Below are 16186 nucleotides of genomic sequence, written 5' to 3'. Positions count from 1 at the left end.
TTATAGGAAGAACTCAGGTGTACCTACATGACACCAGTGGAGACACCATTCACAGGAGGTTTTTGTCACATTACATATAAATAATGTAAACTTGTTATTCTAAATGACACATCCAAAATGCAGAAATTGTTTTGAAGCCCAAGATTTCTAATGCAGTCATTCAGTCTAGTAATGGGAATTAGAGCTGTCACAAATGCACTGAAAGCATAAATCAAAAAGCAGGCGAGCGGAAAAAACTACAAAAAAATTCAACTAATGTGACTTGTATATGTAGAAACCTATTGCCTGCCACTATTCACCTGCAATATGCTGCTATATTTCTGGGTTTGTGGCTGACTTATCTGTATTGAAGAATATCAGCTCCTAATCCATAGATACTGTCACTTCTAGCGCCACATGCCATCCATAAGCCTGGTTGTTAGGCAGCAGCATGTAAAGTCATGTTGAGGCCTCAGACATCTTGCATTAAGTGTAATTGCTGTAATGTAAAGCAGCAGTTTCTTCTCTTTACAAGAGTCAGTCTTTAAAGCGGTATTAAATTCAAAAACAACAATTTACTATATTGGCATTTACTAAGTCTTAGATGTGGGGGTTGCATTAGTTTCCTTTTATAGGCTTTTTTTCTTTATTTGTACCTGGTGATTCAGCCAGTAAGACTGTTATTTTTCAACTTGCTTTACGCTGACCAGCAAAAGTGTCAGTTAGAGAATTGAGACAAACCATTTACCACTGATAAGGGTGCTTATAATGGTCAGCTTTTATTTAATTATGTAAAACCTCTATCTTAACCTCCCTGGCGGTATTCCTGAGTGTAGCTTGGGGTAAAGTTTCAGTACCACAAGCGGTAACCCCGAACTACACTCGGGCTTACCATGCGACGCTGCTCCACAATCCTTCGATCACTTACCTTGTCCTGCGCTCCTGCGATGTCCCTCCTGCAGTGTCCCCGGCAATGTAATCCGGCGGATGCTGGCATCTGTCATCTGGGTTCCGTTCCCTGCGAGCGTCGGGACGTACGGGGGACGGAACGGCGGGAAACTTGAAAATTACAAAAAGTGACATTCACTAAAATCACTAAAATCACATAGTAAAACATTACTGTATCAAACCATTTCACATACATTTTGTCCCTAGTGCTTTGTCCTGTGCCCTGCCTACATTTTTATTGTTCTTTCTGCCTGGAAACTGAGAAATGTACATGGCGTCCAAAAAGCGTCCCTTTAGGTCAAAAGTGGTTTTAGACCGGCGTGAGAACAGCGATAGTAAATTAGAACTACTTGCAGAATTGAGTGATAATGATTTGTGGGAAAATTCGTCATCAGACACTGAATACGATGTGCGAACTTGGCACTCTATTTCAAATTTCAGTGTTTTTGGTTTGATTATATTATTGAATTACGTTTATTATTATTATATTATTATTTTTTATGATTATTTATTAAATTATAATTTATGATTTCGTGTTTCAAGTTTTATCATATCCGGAATGTTTACTAGACTCTTGATCGGACAGATTTCAGTGAGTTATTCCTAAGAATTACAGGCCTACAATAAAAAAATGACATATTTCCATACAAAACAATGTACCGCTTTAAGCACAGAAATATGGACATAATCAGACTACTAGGGAGGTTAAAAGGAAAAAAATTAAATTTGTTAGTCACGTCCAGGGGCGGACTGATCATTTGGGAACTTGGACACTGCCCGAGGGCCCGGGGTCAGTAGGGGGCCCCATGAGATGCCTCTGGTACCTTTCATAGGCTTTTTTGAGTGTGGTTTGAGTGTGGGCGAGGACACAAGGGCCCCATGATCCCCTATTGCCCCATGAGTTGTCAGTCTGCCCCTGGTCACATCTATCTATCTCCAATACTACCCTCCTTCAGATTGACAATGCTGCTGTTCAAAGGTTTCTCCATCCAGAGTGGAGACGCCCTAAAATAGGAAGTGTATCAATGGCCAGATCACCAAGTGAAAACTAAGGTAAAAAAAGCCTAAAAAAAGAAAACCAATTCAACCACCTCATTGAAGGATAAATACGCAGCAATATATTACATGTTTATTCTTGGATTTAAGCTGTTTAGAATATTAAATAATTGCATATATTTCACAAATAATATGCTATATAAATTCTTGTTTATGTATATTCTTATTAACTTTAATAAATTGTTTTGATTACTTTCCAAATATTGTTCTCACCACCTATTATAGCGTGGTTCCATTGTGTTGGGGTGGTGAGGGGCAGTGCTTTGTGCAAAAACACAAGAGACTGTCTTTTTTTTTTCTTTTTTAAACGTATTGAAATGTCACAAAACGATTTTTCATTCAGTTCTATGCACTGTAGCTCTGCTGAGTGTGGCGGCATGCAATGCCGTGAACCGAGGTGTGGTGTGATGTGAACAAATGCAGCATGTCTGAATTTTTCTGTTTCAATAGTTTTTTTTAAAAAAAATTCAACTAGTAAAAGACAGACAACCATCAATATAGGAATACAGAAAATAATTCTGCAAAATAGGTGAGTAGAGTCACAGAACAGTCATAAAGATAAGATACATATATCAGAAGTGACAAATTACTATAGGTCATGTCACCAGACTTATCAATAATACATGTCATTACAGCCGGCCATAGATGGAGTGATTTTCTTTTCTGCAATTGTGGGTTACAGGAAAGAAAGTCGCTCAAATCCCCCATCAACACTGACTGTGAATCTCTCCCATGGACCAATTGTGTTTTCCCATTGGTGGGGTGGGGTGGGGTGGCGGGTTGAGCCGCCCCCTCTGGGAGAACACAGTGATTACTGCTAGCGGCCATAATAGCCGCTAGCAGTAATCGTATGTAACATTTGACAGGATGGTTCTGCCTAAGTTGATCGATTGATCAACTTGGGTACATTCAGCCTGTCCGTACATGGTTCGAATCTCATCCGGTTGCTGCTGAACTGGCCAAGATTCGAACTGTCTATGGACAGCTTTAGGCATTTAAATATAATGAGTCTGCACATTCAATATGTTTACCATTCACAGGAATATCTGTCCAGCATTAAGCAATCAGATAAAGATGAGCCAGTTACCCTAATGAGGCGTGACCCAAGTCACTTCATCAGATATTATGTATTTTGCATATGTAAAAAGAGAGGTAAAGAAACAGAAAGAGGGAAAAAGAGAGAGGAGCCACAGTCCATCTGAGAGCCATTCCCAGTCATCGCCACCGTGGTTATTTAGATGGAGTTTGCATGTGGAGTATAGAGGAGTTGCAGACATTAAACCACAAGAAATTATCTTTCAAAATGCTGACCATTTTTTCGTTGGTCATTATCCAAGTTAATTATAGTTTCATTACCTCCACGTCCATGACAGGACTCTTCCAGATGGTCCCTATCACAATTTTGGCCATCAGGAGCATAAAGTATATTAATGTTTGAGTAAAGCATGGCTGAACTTCTACGAAAAACACCAAAACCCATCTAAAAGCAGCGTTATGAAGAACAAGACAGTCTTTTTCTCATTCACTAATCTTTGTAGCAACTGCTCTTGCAGAGTGCAACTGCACTTTGCAAAGTGCACAGTCTATTTGCCTTAAGTAAATCAACCCCTAAGGATATTCATGCACCAGGGGTTGGAGGTTATGAAATAAGGCAGTCAACTTAGAGAGTCAGGAATCATATATTTGTCTATGCTGACCACCAATGTATAGGCTGTATTTCCACTGACCATTGTTGTATAGTGGGCCCAATTAACAAAATGTCCAGTGGATAGTAATGGACGTACATATATTCTGACTTCCTTTATACAAGTGACAGTGCTCACCCTAAGTTGGAGCAGAGGCACTTTTCTTGCTTTTTCTCTGAGCCTGAGGATGTGTTCCAATGCTCGGTGTCCTCGCACAATGACACGGTGATTATCTGTTCCTAAACGTATAGAAAATGAGCAGAGTGATGTACTTTCTTCCTGCAAACACCGCACAGAAATTGAGGTGACTGGTGAGTGACAGGAATGCTAGAGTGTCTCCATCGAGGATCATATCTGTGTATTAGCAGTAGTAAAAATCACAGCACCCCGGTGCAAAATTTGATTTTTTTAATATAGCCGGACATATTTTTTTATGTTTTAAAATCCTTTAAGACTGTTAGCAATTTAGCAGTATAAAAGAATGGAAAAATAATGTGTAGGTGATTCAATAATGCTATATCATTCTATAGAGAATGTAGTGTGAGCAAATAGCTGAAGGAACTCATGGACCTAGAGATATCTAAACCCTCAGCTCCATCCTAGGTATGAAGAAAAAAAAAACGTAAACTCAATCACTGTCCATACTCCTCTAATATATAGGGGAGCAGGCGAATCAAGAAGGCACTCGGGAGCATGGTGCAAAGAACGTACCTCTCTTCGTACTGTCTACTGAAGTCACCTGAGACGAGATCTTCATCTTTCCTCCCGATACAGATGCCGCTGTTTCTCTTCATGGCATATTGGAGCAAACAGCAGTTGACCTTAAAATAGCATTTGTCTTTAGTATATCAACCCCATGGGCCAACCAATCCCTTAGACTACCAGTTTTCCACAGTGTCTGCATCTTGTTTGGGCTCGGATTGTGCACTTAGGATTCTAGAAGTTGTGCCAAGTGCATTAGTGCTGGATAGCTATAAATTTGAAAGAGCCAGGGGCTCTGTAACTCACAAAGTCCACAGCGAGCTGGTAGGAAAAAAAAAAAACCTTCTTTTCTCTTTCCTATCTTATTTATGGCTTTGTTTTTCTCCGTGTTGCCCTCTCTAGATCCTGCTAGGTAGGTCCACGGAGAGCAGCCCCCCATAAAACATCAGCAAAGCACAAGTTGTTACTCCCTTTTCTCTCTCTCCTTCTCGTGTCTCAGAATCAATATTAATTCATTATCTCCAACACTTGCCAGATATATTTATTCCCCTCTCCCCCCTTCTCACACGAAAACACACACAGCTTCACTCCCAATCCATTAAGGCACTTGATTTATGTGTCCCGTGGATGGTTAACAAATAATATTGTGATATAAATATATATTATAAACAATAAGGGTGTACAGTATCTAAAGTTTCCGCATTTATATAGGCCTGGATGGCAAGTATCTAGAGGTCGGCCCGGGTGTGAGTAATGAAAGTTTCAGAATTGAAGGGTGTAAGAATCAAGTAATATATGGAGGTATAAATATAGGTGTAAGCACTTAGAGGGTCATAAAAGGTATACATTAAATATATAAATCTACGTGCACTTAGACGGACAATATGTCAGCTGTTTGCTGATGCAAAGCACTTATTGTGTCAGATGTAACAGGTTTGTCAATAGGAGTTTTTTTTAATTAACGTAAAAAACACTTGAAACCTCCAGACGGAGTGACAGACGGAGGTCTAACGGGAAGCGAGATTTGGCTCAAGGAACGCAAGGAGAAGGAGCAAAGGAGAGGAGCTACATTTACATTCTGCGCACTGCGATTCTCTATACATTTGCTTATTGTCATTATAATAATGCGAGGTCACAGGAAAAGAAAGGAAGCAGGCTAAAAGTGACAGTTCACCTGTGACATCTAAAGACCATTCTGTGATCTAAACACTTGGTGACACCACCTATATTCGCTCCAGCTTTGCCGGTATAGGAGAAATGATAGATCTGTAGGGTTTCATAATATGTAAGTGCTTTCTGAATCAGGCTTGGAGGATACAGCTTAGCTATAGGAAGTTTACTTTTACCTCTTGGGGATGTGATCTGCTTTCTGCTGGTGATTCATGAGGACAGGCTGAAAGCAGGCTGCGGTGACATCGCAAATTAAACATGACACACGCATGTCACTGAGCTACTCCACACGTACATACACTTATCTACAACATGGCTGGATCTTTGCTTACAGGAAACACTTAACCCCTATGATGCAAGGACCCAGAAGAGCAATATTTAGCCTTTCGCCTGCCAAAATCCTGATAGAAGAGCAACACTGTGCCTAGATCCGGGCTGCCTTCCATGCGATAAGCAAAAGGAGGGGAAGGTTTATTTAGCTAGAAGAGAAGCAGAGTTCAGTTCTAAATATTTGATGTTTTAGGATCGTTAAGCATAATTAAATACACTGATGTTAATGCCGTCCGCTCAGTGGAAGTGACAGGCGATAACTGCTGCATTTTATGAGTCCATTGGGGAAGCCTCGCATACTTCCCCTCTACCTCTTCTATTCAGCAATATTAGACTTTAAACAAGAAAAGACAGACAAATGGATAACATTGCAATTATACATCCGATAATGTGCTAGATCATGCTTTTGAGTTAGGGACAATATAAAGCTCCCTAACACATACCTAAGGATAATATAATACTCCACACATACTTATACTGCTCACAGTATCTCAATAAAAGATCAGCAGATTGTAGATTTAGTAATGGAAGGTGGCTGTTCCAGTTTAACTGCTTACAATGCTAGGCTATGGGCCTAATTTACTAAAGTATGGAGCTAGAGGAAGAACTGCAAAGTGCATCCGTACTCAATAACATAATCACAATATCTATTAAAATAACTAATATAGTCAGCTGCCAATATGAATCATACTCCCCAGTGCTCCAAATACCATAAACCAATATCGGCAACTTGCTCCAATACCTTTTGCAAGACAAGTGATAAATATTAAATCCTCGACATAACATTATTGAAGTTTATTTTCATAGGGTTGATTTACTAAAACTGGAAAGTGTCAAATCTGGTGCAGCTGTGCATAGTTGCCAATCAGTTTCTAACTTCAGCTTGTTCAGTTAAAGTGACACTAACCCCCCGGTCACATCAAGCCCGACTTTGAAATCGTGCGACAAAGGGCTCATTCACACTTGACTGTTTTACCAACGCTTGCCAAACGCCCCTATAGCGTTTGGCAAGCGTTGGTCCGGGGTTTGCGGAGCGTATTTTAACGCTCGGCAAATGCTCCGCAAACGCCGCATGTGTGGTTTAGCGGCGATTGCTAGGCGTTTGCAGAGCATTAAAAATGCCCCACAAATGCCTATAATGAAGTTTAAATGGTGTTACCGCTCTGCAAACCCCCCCGCAACCGCGTCGCAACCATGCCGCAAACGGAGCGGCACCATAGACAAGAATAGGAGGCTTCAACGCCTCCTGACTCGTCAAGAGGCGTCCATTTTGCCGCGACACGATGCTACCGCTCCCGTTAGAACAGCACCATGTGCTGCAATGTGCAGAATTGCCAGAGAATCTGCCGCCTGCACACAACGCTAGTGTGAACGTAGCCTCACAGTGAAGTAAAGTCAGGGGACATGCCGATTTCAGGTGCGATTTGTAAGATATCTGACAGATGTCTATGCATATTGCACCAAAAGTAGTACCGCTGTTATTGCGGACAATAGGGTGCGACTTGGCATACGATTTGCAAGTATCATGGCATGCAAATTGCATACCACGTCGCACCCGATGTGACCGGGGGGTAAAGGAAAGATTTTTTTTCAAATCACAAACCTGTCATGCTTATCTGCTCTGTGTAATGGTTTTGCACAGAGCAGCCCCGATCCTCCTCTTCTCAGGTCCCCTGCTGGTGCTTCTGGCCCCTTTTCCCTGCCAAGTGCCCTAATCAGTGGTGTATGTAGGTTTTGTACTGCCCTAGGCAACACAAAAACCGTCTGCCGCAACGGACACTGACCAGCACAACCCCCCCTTCCTCCTCCTGCGGAGAGCCTGACATTGACCAACAACACCCCTGCCCCCCACTCGGGAGAGCCTTCCACTACCCACCCCCGGCGATAGAGAGAAAGACACTCATCTTCAGATCTCCGGACATCCCTGGGAACGGGAGTCAGGCTCTACATACACCATCAAGCAGCCCACAGCCTCTTTTGATCCCACCTGGTTCCCATGGCACGCATGTCCCTTCTTTCATCCTGTCTTCTGAGGGGAGGTGCTGCCCCCCTGAAAAATGATGCCCTAGGCAAGTGCCTTGTTTGCCTTGTGCTAAATACACCCCTGGCCCTAATAGCAAGCCTCTTGCTATGGGAGCACTTGAGCAGGCTAGCTCCAGAGCCATGCTTTGTGTGTCCATTCTCACACGGAGCACAGCCTGGCCCACCCCCCACTCTCTCCTCATTGGCTTACTGGATGTGATTGACAGCAGCAGAAGCCAATAAGGAGAGATAGAGACCTGGAAAAGCTACTGCTCTCCTGCACATTGCTGGATCGAGATGGGGCTTGTGGAGGTATGGGGAAGGTGGGGGAGCTGCATAGAATGCATTAACCACTTGCCTACCGGGTACTTATACCCCCTTCCTGCCCAGGCCAATTTTCAGCTTTCACGCTGTCACGTTTTGAATGACAATTGCGCGGTCATGCAATATTGTACCCATATGAAATTTCTGGCATTTTTTTCACACAAATAGAGATTTCTTTTGATGGTATTTAATCGCCACTTGGGGTTTTATTTTTTGCACTATAAACAAGAAAAGAGCAAAAAATTTGAAAAAAAAAGTTTTTCTTTGTTTCTATTATAACATTTTGCAAACAGGTAATAGGTGGCACTGGTAGGCGGCACAGATGGGCAGCACTGATGGGCACTGATGGGCGGCACTGGCTTACGGCACTGACTGGTGGCACTGATGGGCTGAACTGCTGGGCACTGATGGGTGGCACTGCTGGGCAGCACTGCTGGGTGGCACTGATGGGCACAGGTGTGTGGCACTGCTGGGCACTGATGGGAACAGGTGGATGGCACTGATGGGCACTGATGGGAACAGGTGGGTGGCACTGCTGGGCACTGATGGGTGGCACTGCTGGGCACTGATGGGAACAAGTGGGTGGCACTGCTGGGCACTGATGAGTGGCACTGCTGGGCACTGGTGGGCAGCACTGATGGTCACTGATCATCAGTGCCCTGAAGATCAGTGTCTATCTGTTCTCTGACAATTGCTGGTTATCGGCAGTACTTTCCTCACACTGTGACAATGTGAGAAAAGTGCAGCCGTTGACCGGGAACTGTATTTACTCGGTGATTTGCTGTGTCATTGGACATGGCTGATCATGTGTTAAAAGGCCGTTGTGATTGGCCTTTTACCACATCACGTGATCAGCTGTGTCCGTAGGACACAGCAATCACGGAGATCACCAAATGTGCACCACTCTGGCGCACGCAGGAGTGCGCGTTCTGGCAGGACGTCATATGTCGCCCTCCCAGAACTGGACAACCGCGCTGTAGCCGTCATTAGGCTATAGCGCGGTTGCCAAGTGGTTAAGGTAGAGAACTTTGAGCCTTTACAACCACTTTAAGCTTTGGCAATAAAACCTGGAAGCTGACTGGATGTTATGCAACGCTGCACCAGATTATGCACTCAGTTTTAGTAAATCACCCCCTATGGAATACACCGCTGACATTTAGTTCACGAATTTCACCAGCGACTTTTAATTTATATAGTGGTCCTCATTTTATGTTGGGGATTTAATATTTATCACCTCTATTGAAAAAGGCACCCATATTGTTTTATGGCATGTGATGGAGTAGCTTTTTCCTACTGATGACTGGATTTTTAAAGTAAACACAGGTTCTCTTCCCTTCATACATTAGTAAATCAGCTCCTGCGACTCAAATAATAAATGGGTAATAGAACTAAGAAGCATTTTCTGTGACCTGTATAATAAAGACAGATATACAGTGCTGAAGTCGCTCGTAGTGCCAGCAATGTTTGCTTCCCAAGTATACCGCCTGCCTGTCATTAACATACAGTACTATAATGGCACTGCCAAACTCGCACAGTTCCTCAATAGTACAGCAGTGCTGCCAGCCTGGCGATGATTGACAACACTTTAGAACTGACATCTGTTTCACACTGCTACACAACAACAGTTGTGCCATTCCCACAGTAATACAAGGGTAGCAAAGCCTTGTAATACACAATATGTGTAGTACCCTCTCATTAACCCAAGGTGTTCGCCTTCATTCATACATGATGTGGCAGAAAAAGCATACTTTGCATGATACAATTAATCAAGATGTCCTGAATTTGTTATTAATTATATCTTTTATTAATTTTAATTAACAATTTTTGATATGGAAAAAATATTCTTGTATAAGATGTTCTGCATTTTACTTACTATAAAAGGTACTGCGGGTAGACAGCTAAATACACACTTGGAACACATACAAGGAGTGTCATATACTGGACAATGATGTCACCTGCCTGTGTATTTGAGTAGTTAGGTCTCATTCACATGGCGCTGATGCCCCTACATCGTGGGCACCATGGGCTTTTGTTTATGAGTTTGGAGATGCCCGGTGCTGCGTGCAGGCAGCCTGTGTAAGGGCCCTTTCACACGGGTGGACGGGTGTTGAGGTCAGCAGGGAATCTGCCCACTGATCCCCTGCTGGTCAAAGCAGAGTGGGTGGATGACAGGTTCATGTCTGCTTAGTTTATGCAGAGCGGACACGAGCAGGGCCCCCCCACCCGGGTGGCTAGAAGTAAATGGAGTCAGCTGTCTGTTTACACCCAACTACCCTCTGATCCAATCAGATGGAGGAGGATGGATCCCCTTCCCTTTTTTTTTTAGTGGACCGAATTGGACTGGAGGTAGGTGTGCATAATTGGAAACAAGTCCATTTACACCTGCCAGGCCGTAGGGGTGAATTGACCGTCTGAACAGGTCTGCCTGTTAGTTTTTTCCTTCATGTGAAAAGGGCCTAAGTGTATGGGATCGCAATGGCTGCATGGCCACAGCCATTCTTATTTGACACGGGTGCGTGGCCCCAAATGCACGCAGTCTGCGTTTGGGGCCACTTACCCACACCTACACTCCTTAGGAAGAGTGCCTGTGTCCATGAAGCTGCTGCGTATTCATAGACTTACACAGGCTGCCAGCACTTGGTGGCTCCCGCCACATAAAGAACCGGCCCATTCATGGTGTATGGGCCTTAGCTGCCATGTGAATGAGGCATTAAAGTGAAACTCTAGGCAAACAGCTAAATACAGTTGATATACATATATTATATGTGATCTGTTTTGCCTACTAAAGAAATTGTAATGCTGTTCAGTTAGTAATGTTATTGATACATTTCTTAGCCCTGCTTGTGGCCTGATCTCTGGGCAATGCATTCAGCATCATCACATGGCTGTCATTGCCCAGCAAGCAGGCAGGTGGCACAGAAAGCAGCAAAGCTGAAAAAAGAAATAGTGGTGTCACCTCTCTGGCTGTGCAGTGTGGGAGAGGTGCGTAAAATCACAAAATTGGCTAAACAGAATTATAAATCTTTTGCCTGAACACAGTACATAAAATTCTGTGTTTATTGGATAGCATGAAGTCTTTTTTTTTACCAGAACGTCCCTTGCATATCAGTTAACACAATATGCAAAACATGAATAGAAACAACAGTAAGTGGAAAACTGGTGCACTCGGAATCTGGTAAGCTGTGCATGGTAGCCAATCAGCTTCTAACTTCATCTTGTTCACTTTGGCAATAAAACCTGGAAGCTGATTGGTTTCTATGCAGAGCTGCACCAGATTTTGCACTCTCCAGTTTTATTAAATCTTCCCCTCGGCGTATATGAGCTTTTCTGATGTACTGGATTATTTTTTGAATACATTTTTGAATTTACCGCCGGTTCCGTCCCATACGATCCAACGCTCACAGGGAACGGAACCCGGAAGACAGATGCCGGCATCGGCTGGAGGAGATGGCCAGGGATGCTGCAGGGGGCACAACGCAGGAGCGAAGGACAAGATAAGTGCTGGAGGGAATCCCTGAGCAACGGTGCAGGGTAATCTCGAGTGTAGCTCAGGGTTACTGCTTTTGGTACTGAAAGTTAACCCCGAGCTACACTCGGGAATACCGCCAGGGGGGTTAATCAGCGTTTCCGTATTCTAAATACCCAGTAGTGTCGATATCTTCTTAATCAATATTCTTCCTCCACAAGTGATAAAAATCCTCTTCCTCCACTTAATGCCCTCAAAGAAATATAAATCGCATATAGTGCATTATCTACAACGCATGGTATCCAACACACAAAAACGCACTTACAAAAATAGTGCTAATACGTACAAAAATCACTCCACCGTGTGTGCACCAGGGGCGGACTGACCATTTGGAATCTCAGGCACTGCCCAAGGGCCCGGGGTCAGTAGGGGGCCCCATGAGATGCCCCTGTACCTCTTTTATAGGCTTTTTTGAGTTTGGGCAAGGACACAGGGGCCCCATGATCCCCTATTGCCCGGGGGCCCCATGAGTTGTCAGTCCGCCCCTGGTGTGCACCTTTAACCATCTGTCATCCTTACTCTTACGTGAAAGCTTTTCAAATTTTTGAGAGGGTAAGAGTAAGGATGACGGATGGTTAAAGGTGCACACCAGGGGCGGACTGACAACTCATGGGGCCCCCGGGCAATAGGGGATCATGGGGCCCCTGTGTCCTTGCCCAAACTCATAAAAGCCTATAAAAAAGGTACCAGGGGCATCTCATGGGGCCCCCTACTAACCCCGGGCCCTTGGGCAGTGCCTGAGATTCCAAATGGTCAGTCCGCCCCTGGTGCACACACAGTGGAGAGATTTTTGCACGTATTAGCACTATTTTTGTGCGTTTTTGTGTGTTGGATACCATGCGTTGTAGATAATGCACTCTGTGATTTATATTTCTTTGAAGGCATTAAGTGGAGGAAGTGGATTTTTATCACCTGTGGAGGAAGAATATTCATTAAGAAGATATCGACACTACTGGGTGTTTAGAATACGGAGACGCTGATTAAAAGTTGGACTGTCTATACAGTAGTATAACTTTATAATAAATAATAATGTAATGTAATAAAATAATTTGTGAAAAACAGTAACGTCTCACTGGGAGAGTCTGTGCAACGCAGTTCTCTGTTATATTGCAAAGAGGACTATACCCAGTGCAGTAATCAATGGCCACCACTTATGTGACATTGTTGAGCAGAAATCTGGTTGATCATCATCATTATCATCATCATCATCATTATCATCATCATCATTATCAACGTTGTCTTTAGTGCAAACAGGAAAATATAAGCAGTAAAAATCAAACTGTTTAGGCCCATTTTTGTGAATGGAGGCTGATGGATGCAGGATGTGCCTTAAATGACTACAGCAAGGAATGCTACAATGTCCAACCATACAGCACCAGTAAAAGCAGGATATTACCAAAGGAACATATCTTCACTGGATATAAGCAGCAGGTGTTCATTTTATACAGCTTTCCCAATCACGATTACCTAAAAATAGTTATCGGATCAAGCATGGTAATAAATCCAAAACCACAACCTTAAATCTTAGTTTGTACAGATCTGAGAACTTGCAATACTCTTGTATGAACTGGCATTTAAATGCAGTATTTGCATTGATGCAGCAAGCACACAGATATTTCCCATTCACCCTTAATTTTCTGTATACCTCAAATTGTCATCAAGAACTGTAGTGCAAATGTTGCCCAAAATGCATGTGAGTGATTGACTTTTAACATAAGATCTGAGATGTAGAAATTGTTAGCAGATTTTTTATGGTCTTCTTGATACAGAAGCACATACTATTACTTATCATCAATTAAATATTATATTTTCATTATGTGCTTATCCTTTGCTGTGCTTTTTCCTATATTCTTGTATTTCCCGTTATAGAGTCCATCCATTTTCTGTGCTGTGCTGGCTCTCTGTATATTCCTCTCTGCTCGCTTCTTCTCCCTCCCTCTTTCTCTCCTCCTCCTGTTCTCTGGCTCTTTCCTCCTCCCTCTCTCTGTGCTTTTGCTCTAATGCATTTCACACACATGCCCTGATATTCAATACAATCTTTATACACTATCCTGAGAGGTTGCCCTTACGAGGGTCAGGCTACGGTGTGCTGCCACTGTTTCAGCTGGGGTGTATAAATGGAGGGGGGCTATTTCCGAGAGACAGTTGGACCGTGGAAGAAAGCTTTTTTTATCTGCTGTATATATGAACATCTCCTGTCTACAAGGGTCTCGTACTGCAATGTATAGCAATGGTGAGAAAGATGCCTTCTTCTCTCCTCATCTCTCTGTCTGCATCATTTCCCATCTGACGGTTTTCGGAAGTGATTTTTTGCTGTAATGGTATATTACTATTCATCATGTACCTATTACTAATAACTCTTATTGCTCCATAAAACTGCTCAATGAAATTGCTTGCACAGCTGTGTCTGAACACATCCTATCAACCCTTTAACAATACATAGTTTGTATGCATGTAAAATAAGCTTTTGTTAGAGTACGGAGCATTACATAATACTGTCTTGTGCCATGTAGAGAGCCACTGTCATGTTGCCATATCTGTTTCCTACAGAACTTCTCTGAGCATTTCTCGGTATTTTCTATGTATCTCCTGTTGCATCACACTGTCTCCTGAAAATATTCATTTTTCATTTTGCAACAGTCTTTTTTATTCACTCCTAGAACTTGCTCTAAAATTCGTTTGACGCCTCCTTCTTTCTGCTTCTTCAGATGACCACTTTGATGGACCTCAGCCTACTGTACCCTCTGCCCTTCTCCCTTTAGCTCTAAGAACCACAAATACTAGGCAACTGCTCAGTACCAAACATGTAGTACCAAACACTTGCATTATCTTACATGTGGTCACTGTCTAGTTAGGTTTCCTCTTCATCTGAAGGGACATATTCCCAATTTTTTTGTCTTTTTTGATGTCTCCTCACGTCTCATTTGCCCGCCTCTCACCTCATTAAGAAACCCGCAAAGCTTAACAAGTAAAAGAAGGAGCCTCTCTTGTTATCCTTCCTTTTTCTCCACCTTTTGTTAACACATTAGGAGCTCATATACTTATATTCCGGTTCATCTGACAATTGTACTCATTATTACAAAGACGTTTAATTAGCCAAAGACGCTACTTGGGTTCACAGTGCGCAGACAGCACTGTCTGTTCTCACTTCTTTTCTCTCACTCCCTCCCTCTTTCACTCGTTCCTCGGCCTGCTTTTAGATTGTGTGTACGCCTTCAGGCTCTGTTATAGCTGCCACAGTTCTCAATTCATGCCTGGTATATGTGTGCGTATGATGTTGTGCTTTATTGTGAGAAAATGATCACTAAAAATAACTAAACTGAAAACTCAACTCTAACAAAAATCCCAAACATCTTGCGCTCTACCGTATGCTCATCCAACTATGCTCAGTACAGCTACCTTGCATTGAAGCGATGTGTGGAATACATAAATGTGAGAAGGGCTTATTGTATTTATAAGAAAGACTAGGTATAGACAGTATTTTCAGGGCGTAAAAAGAAAAATCTGGTACCTTTACATACCAAAACAATATGGGGCAGCACAGTGGCTAAATGGTTAGCACTTCCGCCTGGCAGTACTAGGGTCAATGGTTCAAATCCCAGCCATGGCACCTCCTGCCTGGAGTTTGAATGTTCTCCCTGTGCCTGCGTGGGTTTCCTCCGGGTACTCCGGTTTCCTCTCACACCCAAAAGACATGCTGGTACGTTAATTTGATCCTGTCTAAATTGTCCCTGGTATGTGTGTGTATGGATGTGAGTTAGGGACCTTAGATTGTACACCCCTTGAGGGTTAGGGATGGATGTGAATGTACAATATATATGTAAAGCGCTGCGTAAAATGATGGCGCTATATAAGAACCTGAAATAAATAAATAATAATATAGAGGCCGTATGACTGCACTGGAACCTTGATCTGACTTCCAGGAATTTTTTGGGTAATATTTCATTCCTCATTAATGATACTGTATAGATAAACTGGTGCTTTGCCTTTAAACTGGGGGCTCGCCTGATGCGTGTGGTCCTCTGGAAATGCGTGTCAGGTGAAAAGGTCAGAACCAGAACCAGTAGCTCTCCTGTGGGCCCCCTAAGCTGTCTGAACAGTAAACAAATTGAACGAGTGAGGTGATGATTAGAAGAAATGCACTTTTTGTGTGTTATATTAACATACCAGTGAGGAGACTGTACTAATGTGCCACAATAACGCCTTATTAGCAGAAGCTCCTTCTCAAATGTCGGCGCATCAAGTTGTCACTGATTACTGAGAGGTTTGCTTAGTGCCAGACAAAACACAACCATCCTAAGCAATATTTTCCAAGGTAATAGGACTTTCAGCCTTGACTCATTGATAGAGAAATGCGTAATTAGCAGATGCAAGAATAGTACAGCAAACTACCTCCTTTCTGTAAACATCTTATTAGCACTTGTACAAAGGTTACTCTACACAT

The 16186-nt window shown here is 42.9% G+C and overlaps 2 protein-coding genes across 5 annotated transcripts in view; one reads left to right on the top strand and one right to left on the bottom strand.

Moving 5' to 3' along the window:
* Positions 1 to 16186, bottom strand: part of MACROD1 (mono-ADP ribosylhydrolase 1) — a 1131067-nt gene that overhangs the window by 346262 nt on the left and 768619 nt on the right. The gene's annotated exons all lie outside the window — the stretch shown is intronic.
* FLRT1 (fibronectin leucine rich transmembrane protein 1) overlaps positions 1 to 16186 on the top strand; it is a 305821-nt gene that overhangs the window by 145282 nt on the left and 144353 nt on the right. Inside the window, exon 1 of one of the 2 annotated variants that reach the window (XM_089652780.1) lies at positions 13732 to 13975. The exons of the other annotated variant lie outside the window; for it this stretch is intronic. The gene's annotated coding sequence lies outside the window, so the exon portion shown is untranslated. Of the gene's footprint in view, positions 1 to 13731; positions 13976 to 16186 lie in introns of those variants that run through there. 2 annotated transcript variants of the gene reach the window in all.

This window comes from Staurois parvus, unplaced genomic scaffold (assembly GCF_062004578.1).
Source record: "Staurois parvus isolate SC_StPar_1 unplaced genomic scaffold, SC_StPar_1.0 ptg000694l, whole genome shotgun sequence".
NCBI lineage: Eukaryota > Metazoa > Chordata > Amphibia > Anura > Ranidae > Staurois > Staurois parvus.
The sequence above is the reverse complement of the archived record's forward strand: the minus strand, read 5'-3'. Positions and strand labels throughout refer to the sequence as shown.